The sequence below is a fragment of the Peromyscus maniculatus genome, chromosome 5, assembly GCF_049852395.1.
Source record: "Peromyscus maniculatus bairdii isolate BWxNUB_F1_BW_parent chromosome 5, HU_Pman_BW_mat_3.1, whole genome shotgun sequence".
In the NCBI taxonomy this organism is placed as follows: Eukaryota; Metazoa; Chordata; class Mammalia; order Rodentia; family Cricetidae; genus Peromyscus; species Peromyscus maniculatus.
Genome location: NC_134856.1, coordinates 47,427,091 through 47,444,245, shown reverse-complemented (window position 1 = coordinate 47,444,245; position 17,155 = coordinate 47,427,091). Strand labels below are relative to the sequence as shown.

At 41.7% G+C, this 17,155-nt stretch overlaps 1 long non-coding RNA gene across 1 annotated transcript; it reads left to right on the top strand.

Annotated features, from left to right (window-relative positions):
• The first annotated feature begins 4 nt into the window (after window positions 1-4).
• On the top strand, window positions 5-16,553 carry LOC121829736 (uncharacterized). The gene is made up of 3 exons (XR_013051316.1): window positions 5-160; window positions 14,856-15,019; window positions 16,368-16,553. It is a non-coding gene; the product is annotated as an uncharacterized LOC121829736 (long non-coding RNA).
• Window positions 16,554-17,155: the final 602 nt, after the last annotated feature.

Sequence of the window (17,155 nt, the reverse complement as noted above, 5' to 3'; positions counted from 1 at the left end):
TGACACATTCCTGGTATCCCACTTACTTACTCTAGCAAAGCCCCACCTCCTAAACTTTCCACTGCCTCCTCAGATAGCACCGCCAGCTGGGGACAAAGCCTTCAATCCATGAGCCTGTGGAGACATTTTGTATTTAAACTCTAACAGCCATGATTGCCAGGTAAGGATGTGAGCTCAGGATTGCCAGATCTTTTAGATATTCACAAGAATCGAGTAGTCTAGATTTTTTTATGCAAAATACACCAAATTTATAAAATCCTTATGAATATAACATTGGATGAACACAGCATGTCTGTGAGTCAAATTTAGCCACATGGCTTCACTTTGCAGTCTTTGGTCTTTGCCAATCATTATCAGGTGGGATAAATTTGTTCCTTCGGTCATTTGCCAATGCCTGGGTATATTTTTGTCACAACTGGCATTACAGGCAACTAAGGGATAGAGGCTGCTAAATACCTTTGTCAATAGAAAATAATTAGTACATCCATGATGTTAAAAGTGCTCACTCTAAGCCACAGGTTCAGATGTCGGGAATGTGTGACTCTGTGGTTTTTGTCCTCCTGCCTGTGTGACTTTGGAAATGTCCTTGTTCTAGTTGGTAAAAGAAGATATTTGTGCTAATTAATGCTCCAGGGACTTTCCGGCCTAGGGCTTGAGGTCATATCAGTCCTCATACTGGCAGTGACCTGGCACAAAGGCTCTCTGCAGAAATGTCCTTGATGGGAAATGATAGCTATGGATAAGACAACACAGGCTAGGAGTGTTCCCAACCTGGAATACTGTCTGTCCTTTGGATGAGTTCCGAAGCTCCTTTCAATTCTATCTCACTCAAGGCACTTGAAAAATTTGAAGCTGATGTTGCAAGGCTCCTAAATCATCCTGTACAATTTTGTTTTTAGAGACTGTTCATATTTTCAGAGAGGAAAAGAAATCAAAGGACACACTCTAATTTGATATGTCACTGCCCTTCTGAATAGAGACAGCCTTTCAGATATGGACTTTGACTCTCGTCATTGTGTGTGCCTGTGTACCTCCTTGGCCTTCATGAGCAAAGTTATTATTTGATCTTCAGGATTTAATTCAATTGTGCCCACAGGGTTAGTGAGGCAGACTGTTAAATGAGGTATATGGAGGAAGGGTGATGCCAGGCTAGGAGCAGCAGGGATGGACAGAAGGCACATGATGCAGCTTGCAGGCTCCCATGCTTAAACACAGCTCACTGCTGAGCATGCTCATCCCCAGGCAGCCTGAGTCACTCTGACTGTTGTCTTAGTCTGGGATTATAGAACAACATACGTTGAGTGGGCTTATTTTATAAATAAGAAAGATCATGGTTCTGCAGGCTGGAAATCTAAGATGAAGCTGGCGGCAGATTTGATGTTTGTGAAAGGCCTCTTCTGATTTATAGCAGGGGTCTTCTAGCTTCATCCTTCCACAGTAAAAGGATGGAGGGGGCTATTGTGTGTATCGCTGATAAGGATACTGAGCTAATTCCATTTGTGTTGCTCTAGTAAAACATTCTGACCAAAACTAACCCAGGGGGGAGACAAATTTTATTTGGCTTACAATTCCAGGTCACAGTCCATCACAGAGGAGAGATCAAGGCATGAACTCAAAGCCACTAGTTACATCATATCCACAGTCAAGAGAAGAATGAATAAAATGGACACATGGTTGCCTTTCAGCTGTTTCTGCTCAACCGGCACTCTTGCATGATGAAATGGTGCTACAGACATTCAGGGTGGATCTTCCCACCTCAAATAATAATCAAGACCTGTCCCTCAAAGACATGTCCACTGATCAACCCCATCTAGACAGTTCCTCAACTGAGGAAATTTTTCAGGTCATTCTAGGTTGTGACAAGTTGTCAATAAAAAGCAAGCCATCACAGATAGTAACCCCACTCATGAGGATCGCTTAGTCACCTCCCCAAAGACACACCCACCAATACAATCACCTCAGGGATGAGCTTTTCAATCATAAACTTAAATATCCAGTCTTCTGTATTACCCTTGTTGGTACCATAGCCCCTTTCTTTAATATGCAATAAGATTTTTCTAACTGGGATATATTTATTGGGAGGAAAAGCTGCTAGAGAAGAGACAGGGTCACTCTTTCAGGATTTCTGGATACTGACCCCACCAGCCTTCCAAGAATAGGCGTGGCTTTAGTAATGCTAAGTTTCCTTCAGAGTCCCAGTCTGTCTATAGCATTTGATTTAACATCAGTTAAATTTAATACTGATTGCTATGACAAGTTATTCATGGCAGTGCAAACCTGAGGATTCAAGAGTCATAACAAAGTAAACCCCTGCCCCAGATAAAAAAAATTCCATTTGCTTTCCCACTCCATCTCTCCCCCAGCTCGACCATCCTGTTCCCTCATGTTCTCATCCCCCATCCCCTATCCTCTATTGCCCCCATCCCCAGTTTGCTCATGGAGATCTCATCTATTTTCCCTTCCCAGGGCAATTTATGCATCCCTCTTAGGGTCCTCCTTGTTTCCTAGCTTCTCTGGAGCTGTGGGTTGTAGTTTGATTGTCCTTTGCTTTACCTCTAGTATCCACTTATGAGTGAATACATACTGTGTTTGTCTTTCTGAGTCTGGGTTACCTCACTCAAGATGATATTTTCTAGTTCCATCCATTTGCCTGCAAATTCATGATGTTGTTAGTTTTTACAGCCAAGTAATACTCCATTGTGTATATGTACCACATTTTCTTTATCCTTTCTTCGGTTGAGAGGCATCTAGGTTGTTTCCAGGTTCTGGCTATTACAAATAATGGTGCTATGAACATAGTTGAATAAGTGTCCTTGGATATGATTAAGCATCCCTTGGGTATATGCCCAAGAATGGTATCATTGGGTCTTGAGGTAGATTGATTCCCAATTTTCTGAGAAACCGCCACACTGGTTTCCAAAATGACTGTACAAGTTTGCACTCCCACCAATAGTGGAGGAGTATTCCCCTTGTTCCGCATCCTCTCCAACAAGTGGGAGAGCAGTGAAAGAGATATCTTGATAGAGGGAGATATTATCAGGTAAGGGAGAAACTTGGAGCTAGGGAAATTCCCAGGAATTCATAAGGACGACCCCAGATTAGACTACTAGCAATAGTAGAAAGGGTGCCTGAACTGGCCTACGCTGGTAATCAGATTGGTGAATACCCTAACTGTGATCATAGAGCCTTCATGCAGTAACTGATGGAAGCAGATGCAGAGATCCACAGCCAAGCACCAGGCCGAGCTCCAGGAGTCCAATTGAAGAGATGGAAGAGGGATTATATGAGCAAGGGGGATCAAGATCATGATGGGGAAATCTACAGAGACAACTGAACTAAACTCAAAAGAACTCACAAACTTTACACCAACAGTTGTGAAACCTGCATAGGACTGGACTAGACCCTCTGCATACAGAGACAGTTGTATAGTTGGGTCTGTGGGGTCCCTGGCAATGTGATCAGGATCTATCCCTGGTGCATGAGCTGATTTTCTAGATCCTATTACCTACGGTAGGACACCTTGCTCACCCTTGATGCATCGGGGAGGGGCTTGGTCCTGCCTCAACCAAATGTACCAGGCTTAGCCTTCCCCTCATGGGAGAACTTACCCTGCTGGAGGAGGGGATGAGGAGTGGATCAGGGGGACAGTGGGAAGGGAGTAGGAGGAAGGATGAGAGGGGGATCTGTGGTTGGTAGTAAAATTTTAAAAAAAGAATAAGCACTTTAAAATGCTTACAGTAACTTGGTAAAGTCTAATAAAATAATTAAATTTGTACTTGCTTCTGTAGATGAGAGTTAATGCATAAAACATTCTATACCTTCCCTCTGAGTAGTGATTGCTCTTCCAGCAGCTTCCTATTCCTTTTACTTGTCAGGTTAGGAAGTCAGTCTACCAGCATGATAGATGTGTGAGCAAATATAGGTAGTTTGTGCCAGTTCCACATGCAGAATGTAGAGGTGAAGGGCAATGTTGACTGGTGGGCAGCTCTCTTGGTTTAGGTTTCCCTTAAAGCAGACACTGGAACTAACACTGGAGGCCTAGTTGACTGGGGTGGATCCCAGGAAGCAGTGGAAGCAGCGTGGGGAAGTCACATCTGGAATGAAAGAAAATGGGGAACAGGCACATTTTCAAACTACCTCAAGACCCAATGATACCACTCTTGGGCAAGGGTAGCTGGTTCTTGACTCTACTAGAGATCTCCAGAAGGTAGTGTGGATCATGCTTTTGAACTTTCCAAAGTGGCCACTAATGAAACTGGGACATTTATGAATGCTGTGGCCCTTTAATACAGTTTCTCATGTTGCGATGACCCCCAGCCATACAATTATTTCACGCCACTTTATAACTGTAATTTTGCCAGTGTTGTGAATCATAATGTAAAGATCTGATACACAACCCCTGTGAATGGGTTGGCCTCAAGGGGGTCATGGCCCACAGGTTGAGGACCATGGCTCTGTCAAGCATTCAACATTGCTTTCAAGAGAAAAGTAGTTTCCAGAACTCTTGTCTTGCCTTCCTTGTAGAACAAGCCATCACCAGTGTCCTCAGGCAGACAGTAGCAGGTGTTCAAAGCCAGCAGCTCCAGGAGGGCAGTGAGTGCAGAGGAATGCAGGCTTTGATGGGACAGCACTTGCTGGAGTGCATTGATTTAAACTGTTATTATCACTGTAGCACTTGTACAGACGAAAACCGACTATAATATTCTTATGCTTATAGTGCTAAACAGATTGTGCTAAGAAGCAAAACATGCTTGAATATTACATTTTCAAAGCAGTAAAACACAGCGCAAGTCAAAATAACGATACCTTGATGTGATGCATAGCATACTTTGGTCAAACAAGATAGAGATTTACAGTGCAAATATGCTGACTACCAAGAGGCCAATTATTCTGAAATCCATGTGGCTAGATCTTGTGATAACTATACCTCCCAGCTGAAAAAAAAAAAAAACCAAAAAACAAAACCCTAGTCTATAGCTATAAAGTTTTCAAGTTTTCACTGAACCCAAGCACACCATTTTGTCTTAACTTTTATTTTTTTAATTTTTATTTATTCTTTCATACAATACATCCCTACTACAGCCTCCCCTCCCTCCATTCTTCCCAGTCTCTCCTCCCATCCTCTGCTTCTCTGCTTCCCTTCAGAAAAGAGCAAGGATCCCAGGGATATCAACCAAATATGATATAACAAGATGCAATAAGATCAGGCACAAACCCTCATGTCAAGACTGGATGAGGCATCCCAGTAGGAGGAAAAAGAGCAGGCAACAGAGTCAGAAACACCCCTATTCCCACTGTTAGAAATCCCACAAGAATTCCAGACTAAAGAATCACAGCAAATAATGCAAAGGACCTAGCACAGACCCATGCAGGTTCTGTGATGGCCACTTCAATCTTTGTGAGCTCCTGTGAGCCCAGCGGTGGGTCTTGTTTTCCTGGAATTCTGGACACCGCTGTCTCCTACCATCCTTCCTCCCTCTCTTCAGAGGAGTTCCCAGAGCTCTGCCTAATGTTTGAGTGTGGGTCTCTGCATCTGCTACCACACCTGCTGGAAGAAACCTCTCTGATGACAATTGGGCTAGGCTCTGATCTGTGAGTATAATGGACTATCTTAACTTTTAATTTTAGTCAAATGAGGCTTTTAGTTGAAACTGGTTGACCTAGCACATTAAGGAAAAGGATCTATTGAAAAAGGTGGCGACCAGTGAGATGACTCAGCAGGTAAAATCGAGGCCTGATAACTTCAGTTCAATTCCCAGGACCAGCAAGGAGAGAAGCAACACCCTCAGATTGTCCTCTGACTTCCACACCGGTGTGGTGGCATGCCCATATGCAGACATACACATGCAAAATAAATTTTAAAATGCAGGGGGAGATAAGGACTGAGTTTCCTTCTTCTATGAGTAACTATCTTGTTTGGGCAGCAGCATTTGTTGAAGATGCTGTCTTTTCTTCAATGTGTATTGAAGAAATTGTATTGACAAGGATGTTGATCTCCTTGTCAAAGAGCATGTAGATGCAGTATGGTTGTAGGCTTATATAGAGAAAGGAACAAAGAAGAGCTAAGCATGGTGGCATATGTCTGTAATCTTAGTACTTTTGCATCTGAAATTTGAGGCCAGCTTGGGCTATCAAACAAGACCCTGCCTTAAAAAATAAATTCATAGCTGGGCAGCGGTGGCGCACGCCTTTAATTCCAGCACTCAGGAGGCAGAGGCAGGCGGATCTCTGTGAGTTTGAGGCCAGCCTGATCTACAGAGTGAGATCCAAGACAGGCACCAAGACTACACAGAGAAACCTTGTCTCAAAAAATCAAAAAAATGAACAAATAAATAAATTCATTGAAACAAATGATGTTGGGAAGCTCACAAAATCCCTGGGATCACTAGGACTCTGCAGAAAAATGGGAAGAAATGAAACAGGGATTTTTAACTCGAAGGAAGAGGTGTCTACTGTGATTCACACATAGTTTGAGTGTGTTCCCCTAAAGCTTCACATGCTGGGCTTGTGGGCCCCAGTGTGCTCATGTTGAAGTCTTGAGATTTCTTTGAGGCAGGGATGCTGGACAGCAACGAGATGATAAGGTACAGCCTCTCAAGAATCAATACTGGTCTCTTGTGAACTAGTTCTTACAAAAGATGTATGTTATAAAACAAGGCTGCTAACTCACCTGTTCCTTCAGCATTTCCCTTTCCACTTCTGTTGTGTTGTGACCCAATCAAGGGGACCCTCAATAGAGGATGACTGAGGAGGTTACTCAGTCTTGGAATTTGGAGTCAGGAATCTGTGGAGTAAAATAATCTATAAAGTACCCAGGCTCTGGTTTTTGTTTATTTGTTTGTTTTTTGTCACAGCACTACAAACCAGACTGATAATATTAGTTATATCAAACACCAATGTCTACAGAGGAAAGAGCGCTAGAGGAATATTCAAGAATATCTTGTCTTTCTACAGTCCTTGCTCTGTAAATAAAGCTGACATGTGTTAGCTAATATTGTTCGGGCAGCTGTTTGTATTGACTTTGGTTAACAGAGAAGAGCTTCTTGCAAGAGGAGGTCGAGGCTGGCTTAACTGAAGGGAATTTATGCCTGGTACTACAAACATAGCCAAACACCTGTGGCCGGTGAAGTAATGGACCCTAGAGGAAAACCCACAACTATCACTTTCCTATACTCGTATAGTTTCCGACTGTGTTCTAAGTAACCATCATTATATTCACAGATAAGTGAAGCTCTCATCCCTCAGCAAGGAAGTTTCTTTTTTGTAGCAGACAGACCATTACAGAAAGCCACAGCTTGTCAAAATGCAGAGAACACAGAGCTACCTAACCCCAACTGATACATCTATAACACAATACCTACGGCTCAGGGCACATCACTGAAGAAGAGGTAGAAAGATTGTTAGAGCCTGAGGTTCAGGGCATCTGCTGCAAGATGGTAACTTCTACATAGGACAAAGATGCTGATCCATGAAATCAACAATATGGTTGCCTGAGCAAGACCAGCACATTGACACCAGTAGATATGTCAGTATGAATAGGGGTTGTCTCACAGGTCCCTCCCCCAGATGAAGAGCTACAAGCAATTAATGACTGCTAGGAAAGGGAGATTTAGTTTTTGTGCTCCTTGATAGGTTACTCAATCTCAAGGGATCACCCCTAAACACACAAAATTAATCCAGCAGGTTGTCTTTTAAATATCTATCTATCTATCTATCTATCTATCTATCTATCTATCTATCTATCTATCTATCTATCTATCTATCTATCTATCTATCTTCTATATGTAACAATAATAATTAAAGAAGATGAGGTCATGAATTTGTGAGAGAGAGAGAGTTGGAGGACACAAGAGAAACTAGAGGGGGAGAGGAGCAAAAATGATATAAATTCAGTACTCATGAATGGAATTCTCAAAAAACAAAAATAAGAATTTTAAAGTCAGTAAAAAAGAAGAGAGGGCCATGGAGATTTTATTATTTTTATAGAAAATCACAAGGTCCCAGGTAAGTTTATTTGGCCAACCTTTCTCTAATCATAGAAGAAATATTCCCACAGGAAGGCTATTAGGAACAGATGGGTTGCAAAGTCTGTTTGAGATTATTTTCCATCTGCATTTTTGGGCCTCTGAGTCTTAACGAGGGATTTCATAGTGAGGCATATGCTCACAACTGTAAGTCTTTTTCAGTCATACATAACTCAAGTGTGTCCATCCCTGTTCTAGGGAGGTTTTGTTGCTGTGATAAAGACCATGACCAGAAGCAACTTGGGGGAGCAAAGGTTTTATTTAGCTTTACTGCTTATAGACTAATATTGAGGGGAGCCAAGGTGGGAGTTTTTCAGAAATCATGGAGGAATGCTGCTAACTGGCTTGTTCCCTCTGGCTTCAGCCCAGGCCAGTGAGTAGAGATGGCACGACCAGTAGTGAGCTGGACTCTTCTAAATAAATTAGCCATCAAGGAATGCTTCACAAACATGGCCACAGGCCCACCTGATGGTGGCATCAGGTGGCTTCCTCTTCCCAAGTGTATCAAGATGATGACCAATATTAAAAATCATAATCCAAATACCTGGGAAAGGCCCAAGACAAACATCAAAACAGGGCAGCCATTTAAGACTGCCCTGTGCATGAGGCACTGGAAGAGAGTGGGCTCAAATACATGAAAACTTAAATGTTGACTTTTTCTTCTTTTGCTGCTAAGCTTGAGGTGGGGGCAATTTGTGTGGTTATGCATGTGGATTAGGAACCCACAAAATAGTAACATATTTTTGGAAGTGTCAAGGGGTAGAAATATTTTGGGAAGGGAATTTGGGCAAATGAAACCAAAGCCTGAAAAAGACAGACGTTTTGTCACAGTAATGAAAACGCTATTTATTCTGGGGAGGTAATTAAAGATGTGCACACACATTTCAGCTCCAAGTATCTTCATTGCAGTATTAATGAAAATACGCTGAACCACAGACTAGGAATAAGAGCTTTAGTTTTGTGTGTGTCCATACATTTTAAAACCACAGGACCTTGGAAAACATTATCAGTGGAAGACGATAAAAAAAATATACCTTTAATAATATAATCTTCTCTACAATAGGCCATGCATGCAGATTTGCCGAGCATGTAGATGGTATGAAATGCTACTTATTTGCAGCTATTTTTTTTTTTGCAAGCCTGGCTTATTTTCTTCATACTTTTTTGTGTTTTCTCATTTTTCTATAATTTAAATATAATTGTTTTTAAATGATCATGTTTTAAGGGGGAAAAAATCCCTGCATAGTTCTTCTGTTTCTAGCTATGTTGATGAAAGTAGCAGGTGGCCCTTAAAATTATATTTATTTGTATATGTGTGTATGGTGTGTATGTGTGTGGGTATACACATGACATGGTATTTGTCTGGAGGTCAGAGGCAGCTTGCAGGAACTGAACTCATCAAGGTTGGCAGCAAGGGCCTTTACCTGCCAAGCCATCTTGTTGGCCCCTAAGTGATTTTTCGTAAATAAGCAAATAGTTACAACATGTGCAATGTTTTTATATGCAGTGTTTCTCAACTAACACTATTGTGTCCTATATAGTATATAATGCTTCATATTGATACAGCTTCTGTTTGGAAGAGGCTGAACAGATGAAAGTTGTATTCTTCTAGACAGTAGAGAACTTGAGTTCAACCAGCTCAGCCAGTTTCAAAGATTGTCTGATTCTCACCTCACCAGCTGACACCTAGGTCTCCAGGGAGCTTCAGGAGGACTCTCCTACCCCTGCTTTTCATTGACAGATTTCTATCCTCAAATTGTCTTTCAGAAGCCAACAGCTTTTTTTCAGTGGGCAGAAGCATAAGAGTTCAGTCTGCTTGAGTTGAAGTACCAATAACCATTGACATATGGGCTGAGATTGTTTCTGCCTTGCTTCTCTTTGAGTAATGCTATTATAAAAATAGTATAATAGTGTAATAGGATACAAGATGAAGAAAAAGCCAAACTCTCTTGGATAGCATGGTGAGGGGAGGGGCTTAACCTAGGCAGGGTAGAGGTCAGGATCCATGGTGAACCTACGTCTCTATTCTGGTGGACTCACCCTACCTAGATGGAATGAATGAACAAATGAATGAATGGAAAGTGACTCTCCCTTTTCCTTTAGGATAGAGAGACCAAAGCATTAAAAATACCAAGAGCTAAAGAGGGAGGAGCTAGAGAGAATTTGCAAAGGGGGAAATTATTATTATTATTTACTTTATAGTAGGTAGGGAATAAATCATGATCTAGATCTAAATATAGATTTAGATGGGAGGTTTTACCTTGCCATATAATTGCCAAACTGAAAAAAAGAAAGTGTAATAGTTAGCTTTGTCAGTTTGACACATCCTAGAATCACCTGGGAGGGCATTCTTTTTTTTTTTTTTTTTTTTTTTTTTTTTTTTTTTTTTTTGGTTTTTCAAGACAGGGTTTCTCTGTGTAGCTTTGTGCCTTTTCCTGGAACTCACTTGGTAGCCCAGGCTGGCCTCGAACTCACAGAGATCCGCCTGCCTCTGCCTCCTGAGTGCTGGGATTAAAGGCGTGCACCACCAACACCCAGTTCAGAGGGCATTGGGTTGGCCTGTGGAAATGTCTATGGAGGATTGTATTAATTAAGCAAATTGATGTAGGAAGATCCAGCCCATTGTGGGCAATATCATTCCCTAGGCAGAGGGGCCTGAGATACATGGAGAAATTGAACTGAGTGAAATCAAGGAAGTGAGCATGCATGCTTGCATTTCTATCTGCTCTTGACCTTGGGTTGATGTGCTATGACCAGCTGTTTGAACTTCTGCCTTGACTTCCCACAATAATGGGTTGAAAACTGGAACTGCAAGCTGAAATAAACCCTGCCTCTCCTTCACATTGCTTTTAGTCAAAATAATTTTATCACAGCAACAGAAATAAAACTAGAACAGGGGACCATTAGCCCTGAGCATAGCATGAGTTGCAAGATACATTTTGACTTAAAAGAAAAAGCAGTTTAACACATGTCAAACCCATCTCATCTTGACCCTGTGTAAGGAAAGTGATATTAAGCTGACAATTATACCACTCTTCTCTTCTTGTCTGTGACAATTTTAATGTTATTTTTAATATGTGGAGCACTAATGTACCCCCAGACGACAAAACGATACAAAAGGTATACTAGATGAGTGTTCTCCCTTCTCTGCATCTTCCACCCTCTTCTTCCCACTCACCCTTGGTGAATAACCAACTTTATTGCTTTACGTCTTTCCTTTGTGTTTCTTTCTGAAAAGATTAGCATGTGAATGGATGTGTTTTCTTTATTCTCCTCTTCTACCATAAGAGGTAGCATTCTGTGCCCACCTTTTTCGTGCTTTGCTTTTCCATACAACAATATCTGCTAGAAAGTGTTCCATAATCACTGCACAGAGATTCTTTTTATTTCTTTTGTAGCTGCCTAGTAACGCAAATGTGCACATGCCACAGTTTATTCTGACTTAGTCATTAACTCTTGACAAGTAATGCAATTATCATATTAAGGTAAAATAAATCACACCAGTGGGCTGCGAATTTATGATCATTGGCCTGGATATTTCCATTGTGGTGGAAAATGTTCCCAGGGGAAGGAAGGTTCTTAGATTGGAATACTGGCGGCTGGAGAATAGACACAATCAGCTCAGGGTTGGGCACTGAGAACATGTCTCAAACTGAGAAAGGCTCACTTATTCCATGAATGACTGGAGACCACTTAGTTCTTTGTGTTCTGAGGGCTGATAGACTTCAGAAGAAAATGGCTGTAGGAGGAAGCTCTTAATAACGTTGAGACCCAATGCTCTAGGATTCTCAACCTTGGCAAATCCCTTGTGCTTGAACCGTGTATCTAAACGTCAGGAGAACTCTTCCTTCAAGGGTTTATCAAAAACCAGGAGGATCCCAGATGATGATTCTGAACTTTGGGGAACTCTGAGATTTTCACAAGTAGGAGGGGTCACTATTGAATTTAATGCCATTCTGATGGTATGGGGATCAACACAGGTTTTCTTTTCTTTTCTTTTTTTTTTTGTAAAATTTGTGTGTGTGTGTGTGTGTGTGTGTGTGTGTGTGTGTGTGTGTGCGCGCGCGCGCACGCGCGCGCAGACATGATTGCAGGTGCCTATTGAGACCAGAAGACAGCGTTGTGTCCCCTGGAGCTAGAGTTACAGAAGGTTGTAAGGTTGTAAGCCATCTGACCTGGGTGCTGGGTCCTGAACTCAGGTCTTGTACAAGAGCAGCAAGCTCCTAACTGCCGAGCCATCACTCCACTTCATCCACTTTTGGACCGTTATCCCTCCGTATCTGTTTAGAATTGATTCTAAAATTCCCCTGGGCTACTGAAATTCCCAGATGGTCAGGTTCCTCATATAAAATTGTATAGTGTTTGTATGTACCCTGGGCATATCTTCCCACAAGCTCCCAATCATCTCTAAATGACATCCAGTCCCTAGTGCAGTATAAATGCTATACAAGCAGCTAGACCGAAGTGTTTAGGGAGCAGCAACAGCAGAATAATCTGTATGCATTGAGTGTGGGTGTCATTCTTTTCAAAGGACTTCTTTTGCCTTGTAGTTGGCTGAATTCGGAGATACGGCCCCTGTGGATGGTGTGTTGGGTGGATTGTATTTTTTTTTTTTTATTGTCTCTGGTATGTGGATGGTTGTTGGTACGTTAGATGTTGTGCAGAGAAATGAAAGTGACATGTCTTGTCCCTGTGTGTTAGGGTTACATTCATCTTTCCTTCTTGTATGCTATTGTATTTTGTTCTTACACAACTCCTGTCAGAAAGATTTTATTCCAACTTGATGAGTGTGAGATCCAGAGAGACTGACTCCCTTGCTTAAGACCACAAAACGGTTCTGTGACAGAAGTGGAGTATATACCTGGCTCTCAAATACCTCCTCTAGCTTTTCTAAAGGGTAGCATTTCTCAGAAATAATGAGACCTACAATAAATTCTCGGTCACAGAAACCACTCTCCTTCAAACAGTTAAAATATCTACCTTTGGTATGTTTTGATCCTTCTATTCAAATTCAGGAAGTACAGGGAATTCAAAGTCTAATCTGCCTTTGAGTCTGCAAATACCCAGGAATGTCTTTGAACTAGCAGATGAAGCTTGATGGATAGTGTGGATATTTGTTTTGGCATTGGTTCTAGTTTTCTTCTTGCTGTAGTGATGAAAACACTCAAACCAAGCTACTCAGGGGAGGCAAGGGTTAATTTGGCTTATGGTCCCAGGTCATAGTCCATCACTGAGGGAAGTCACAGCAGGAACTTAAGCAGGGATCTGAAGCAGAAATCATGGAAGAGCATTGCTTGCTGGCTAGCTCACAGCTAAGACTCACAGTCCAAGACTACCTGCCTAGTAATAGTTCGATCCATAGGAGGCTGTGCCCCTTTGTATCAACAATTAAGGCAATACCCCACAGATGTGCCCACAGACCAACATGATAAAGACAGTTACTCAACTGAGACTCTTTTTCCAGTGATTCTAGGCTGTGTCAGGTTGACAGTTAATGCTAACTAGGACAGCATGTTTTATGATTCACACAATTCAATTTTACCTCTTGGTTAGGAGGGGAAAATTTATTTGAAATACATAGAAAAGAGATGAAAAAGTCAAGAAGAGCAGTAAAGTGAATTAATTAGATTGATGATCAAAGGGTCTTTTGCATTTTATTACTGACTTTGGCAGACAATTAAAAAAAAAAAAACAACTAAAAACCTGAATCCTCTGACAGTGTTTGGAAGAAAGCCAAGGCATGAGGGAGAAGCCTAGAGCCCTGGCACTGTTTTATCTTGGTTTGTTTCGAAAGTGTTGTCCCATTCCTCCTTTTTCGTGACTGTGTAGACCTTTTGTGGTGGTTTGAAAAGGAATGACCCCAATAGGCTCATATATTTGAATGCTTAGTCATCAGGGCGTGACACTGCTTGACAGGGATTAGGAGGTATGGCCTTGTTGGGGGAGGAAGTGTGTCTCTGGGAGTGGGTTTTGGGATGTCAAATGCTCAAGACAGGCCCAATGTCTCTTCTGCTGCCTGTGGATCCAGATATAGAACTCTCAACTACCTTTCCAGCAGCATGTCTGCCTATATGCTGCCATGCTTCCTGCCATGATGATACTGGACTAAGCCTGAAACAGCACCAATGAAACATTTTCCTTTATAAGAGTTGCCGTGGTCATGGTGTCTCTTCACAGCAATATAAGATTGACAAAGACACCTTCATCATAGTTTGTTCCTCCCATGGGTAAAAAATGAAATAAGTCAATAGTAGAAGTGGTGTATAATGAAGAGCAAATGAGGAGGCTGCAGAAGACTGTCTCCTCCCATGTTCCAAGTGACCTTCCAGCAGATACAATTTGATGCTGTGATTTAGATATCATTGGTCCTCCCAGCTTGGTCCCCAGGGTGGCATAATGAGAAGAGGTGTGGAACCATTAAGAGGCTGTATGAAGTAGAACATCTTTAGGGCAACAGGAGATGTTTTCTTTCATGGCCAAAAAGGATTAAGATACTTCTCATGGGATCATGGTTAGTTCTCCCTAAAGGTTCTTATAAAAATCTGAGCTAGCACAACCCAGTCTCTCTGGCTTCCTGTTAGAAGATGTGATTTGTCCACACAGTCGCTCTTTATCTGCCATAAGCTGAGACAAGAGGAGGGTGCTACCTAGAGCCTGCTTCTGCTGTTCAGACTTCTATCTTCAAAAATGAGCACAGCTGGTTTTTCTTCCTAAGTAGTCTCTTGGTCCTAATCCACCCCTAATGTCATTTAATTTGAAATAGGTTTCAAAAAGTATGGGACACATAGATTTTAAAGTGTTCATGATGCATAGATGGTGCTTTGACTTTAGGTGATACTTCATCATCAAGATACTTCCATTTTTCCACTATACCTTCTGACTAAATGAAGGATTACGTGTCAAGTTGGCATCTGGCAACTCTGAACAGGGAGAGATGAGGCTTCAGCCCCAGGTCTCCAGCAGGTTCCTGGTGGCATCTTCTATTTGCCCTCAAGGTAATACTCATTTCTTCTTCTCATCCTGGTCAGTGTCCCCAGGAGACCAGTTTCCAGGGAAATCAATGGAATGGACCTATAGGTGCACTTACCTGCTAGTTTCAGGATTGTCCAAATAATTAGAAATACCAACAGAAAGTTGTAAGATTCAAGGAAGAGAGAGTTCAAGATGCTTGTTACCAGTTCACAGCCTGTCTAGTTAGGTTCTAACTGGCTCCTAAGGAAGGCTATAATATCCAGAAGGCAGCTCTTCTCTCATGTCCCAGTTTCTGCTCTCTCTACCCTACTGTCTTCACACCCAGGTAAGTGTTGTCAGGAGCACACTGAACAACCAGTTAACTTTGAATTTCAAATAAATTACTGTTCATTTTAATATAACTAGGTTCTACATAGTATATGGAACATAATTATATATAAAATTATTTTTTTCTGGGCTTCAAATTTAATTAGACATCTGATATTTTCATTTGCTAGATCTGCCACCACTAGCCTTGTAGATAATTGCACCCACTATTGCCAGCTCCTTGTTAGGGTCCTTTAGCTTGTTCACAACTTTGTTAATGGTTTCTTCATTGAACTCTACTTGACTTCCCCAGTTGAGAATGCTGTCTAGTTTTTGATTAATGAAACTCATACTAGTGGGCAGCAATAACTGTTAGGCTTTTATGGTACAGTTTCATTTCTCATTTTGTCTTCTTTTGGTCGCAAGTGACATTGGTTTTCTTTTGTAGTGAAATATATTTTCATTTAAGAATAAATGTATTTGTGGGGGTTGGGGATGTAGCACAATTGGTAGAGTGCTTATGTAGCATGCACAAGGCACTGAATTTGATCCCTACTACTGCATAGCTGGCACATAGTGGTGCACACCTGTAATCCCAGCACTCTGGAAGTAGAGGCAGGAGAATCAGTAGCTCAAGATCATTCTCAGTTATATAGTGAGTTTGAGGCTAGCCAGGAATACATGAGACTCTGTCTCAAAATAAGTAAAATTAAATAAAATAAGTAGCTTTGTTTTAAAAATAATACTAGAGGTGGGAAACTGTGGAGGCCCAAATTACTCAGGGTCAGAGAATCTGACCAGCAGGACTGCATAAGAAGATGATTTGGCCACGGGGGTGTTTACCAGGTGTTTGGAAGGGTCTACACTTGGCTGCACAGTGTGCTTTGATCTTGCAAGGGGGAGGCCTTTTGCCTCTCCCCTTGGCATGTTATAAAAAGCCCTTTTGAAGAGGTAGAAGGGGCTGTTGGGTTTTTATCCAGGTCCTCCCGAAGTTATCCTATGTTTCTGTCTTTCTCCTCTTTGCTATCTTTCTAAACGTTTCTTATCTCTCTCTCCTCCTTATAGGAACCCTTTAAAAGGTGGGAGCTTGCCTCCCACAGGATACATCAATGACAAAATTCACAGATAAGAGCACAGAATAGGTCCTGGTGTTCAGCTAACTTTAGATCAAATCCCAAGCCCACCACATAAAACAATCACAAATACTAAGAATAAAGGAAAAATCTTTGTAAGTATGGGGTCTTGGCTTTGAGCAGTATCATATTTACATAAGTACACAGACAGATGGACACACACACACACACACACACAGAGAGAGAGAGAGAGAGAGAGAGAGAGAGAGAGAGAGAAAATCCCTCCTCATTCCAAAACACAAAGCAAATATTAGAACTAAGATTAGAGTATGAGAGCTTAGCCTGAGCCCAGAGTTTCTCATGCCAGACCACAGGCCCTGGCATCTTGCATATAGAGGATTGCCATGCCAGCTCTGGCCCTATTCTGCCCTGAAGAGTGGCTGGTGAGAGTAGTCTGGCCCCATGATTGTGATGTTTTGAAACATAGGAGTAAACATCTTTAAGCTTGGCAAATTTGGTATTTCAAAGGGAGTTACTGAAGACAAAAGTTTTTCCTTGGAAAGGAATACTTGCCTGTTGATGGTAAGAATATACATTGGTCCAGCCACTATGGAGATCAGTATGGCAGTTCCTAAAAGATGGAAAAGCAGGACTGCCATTTGATGCCACTCTTGGGAATATACCTGATTCTTCACTGGGCACTCCACAGAGATACTTGCATATCTTTGTTTGTTGTGGTTATAGACATAATAGCCAAGGTAAGGATTGAGCCTAGATGCC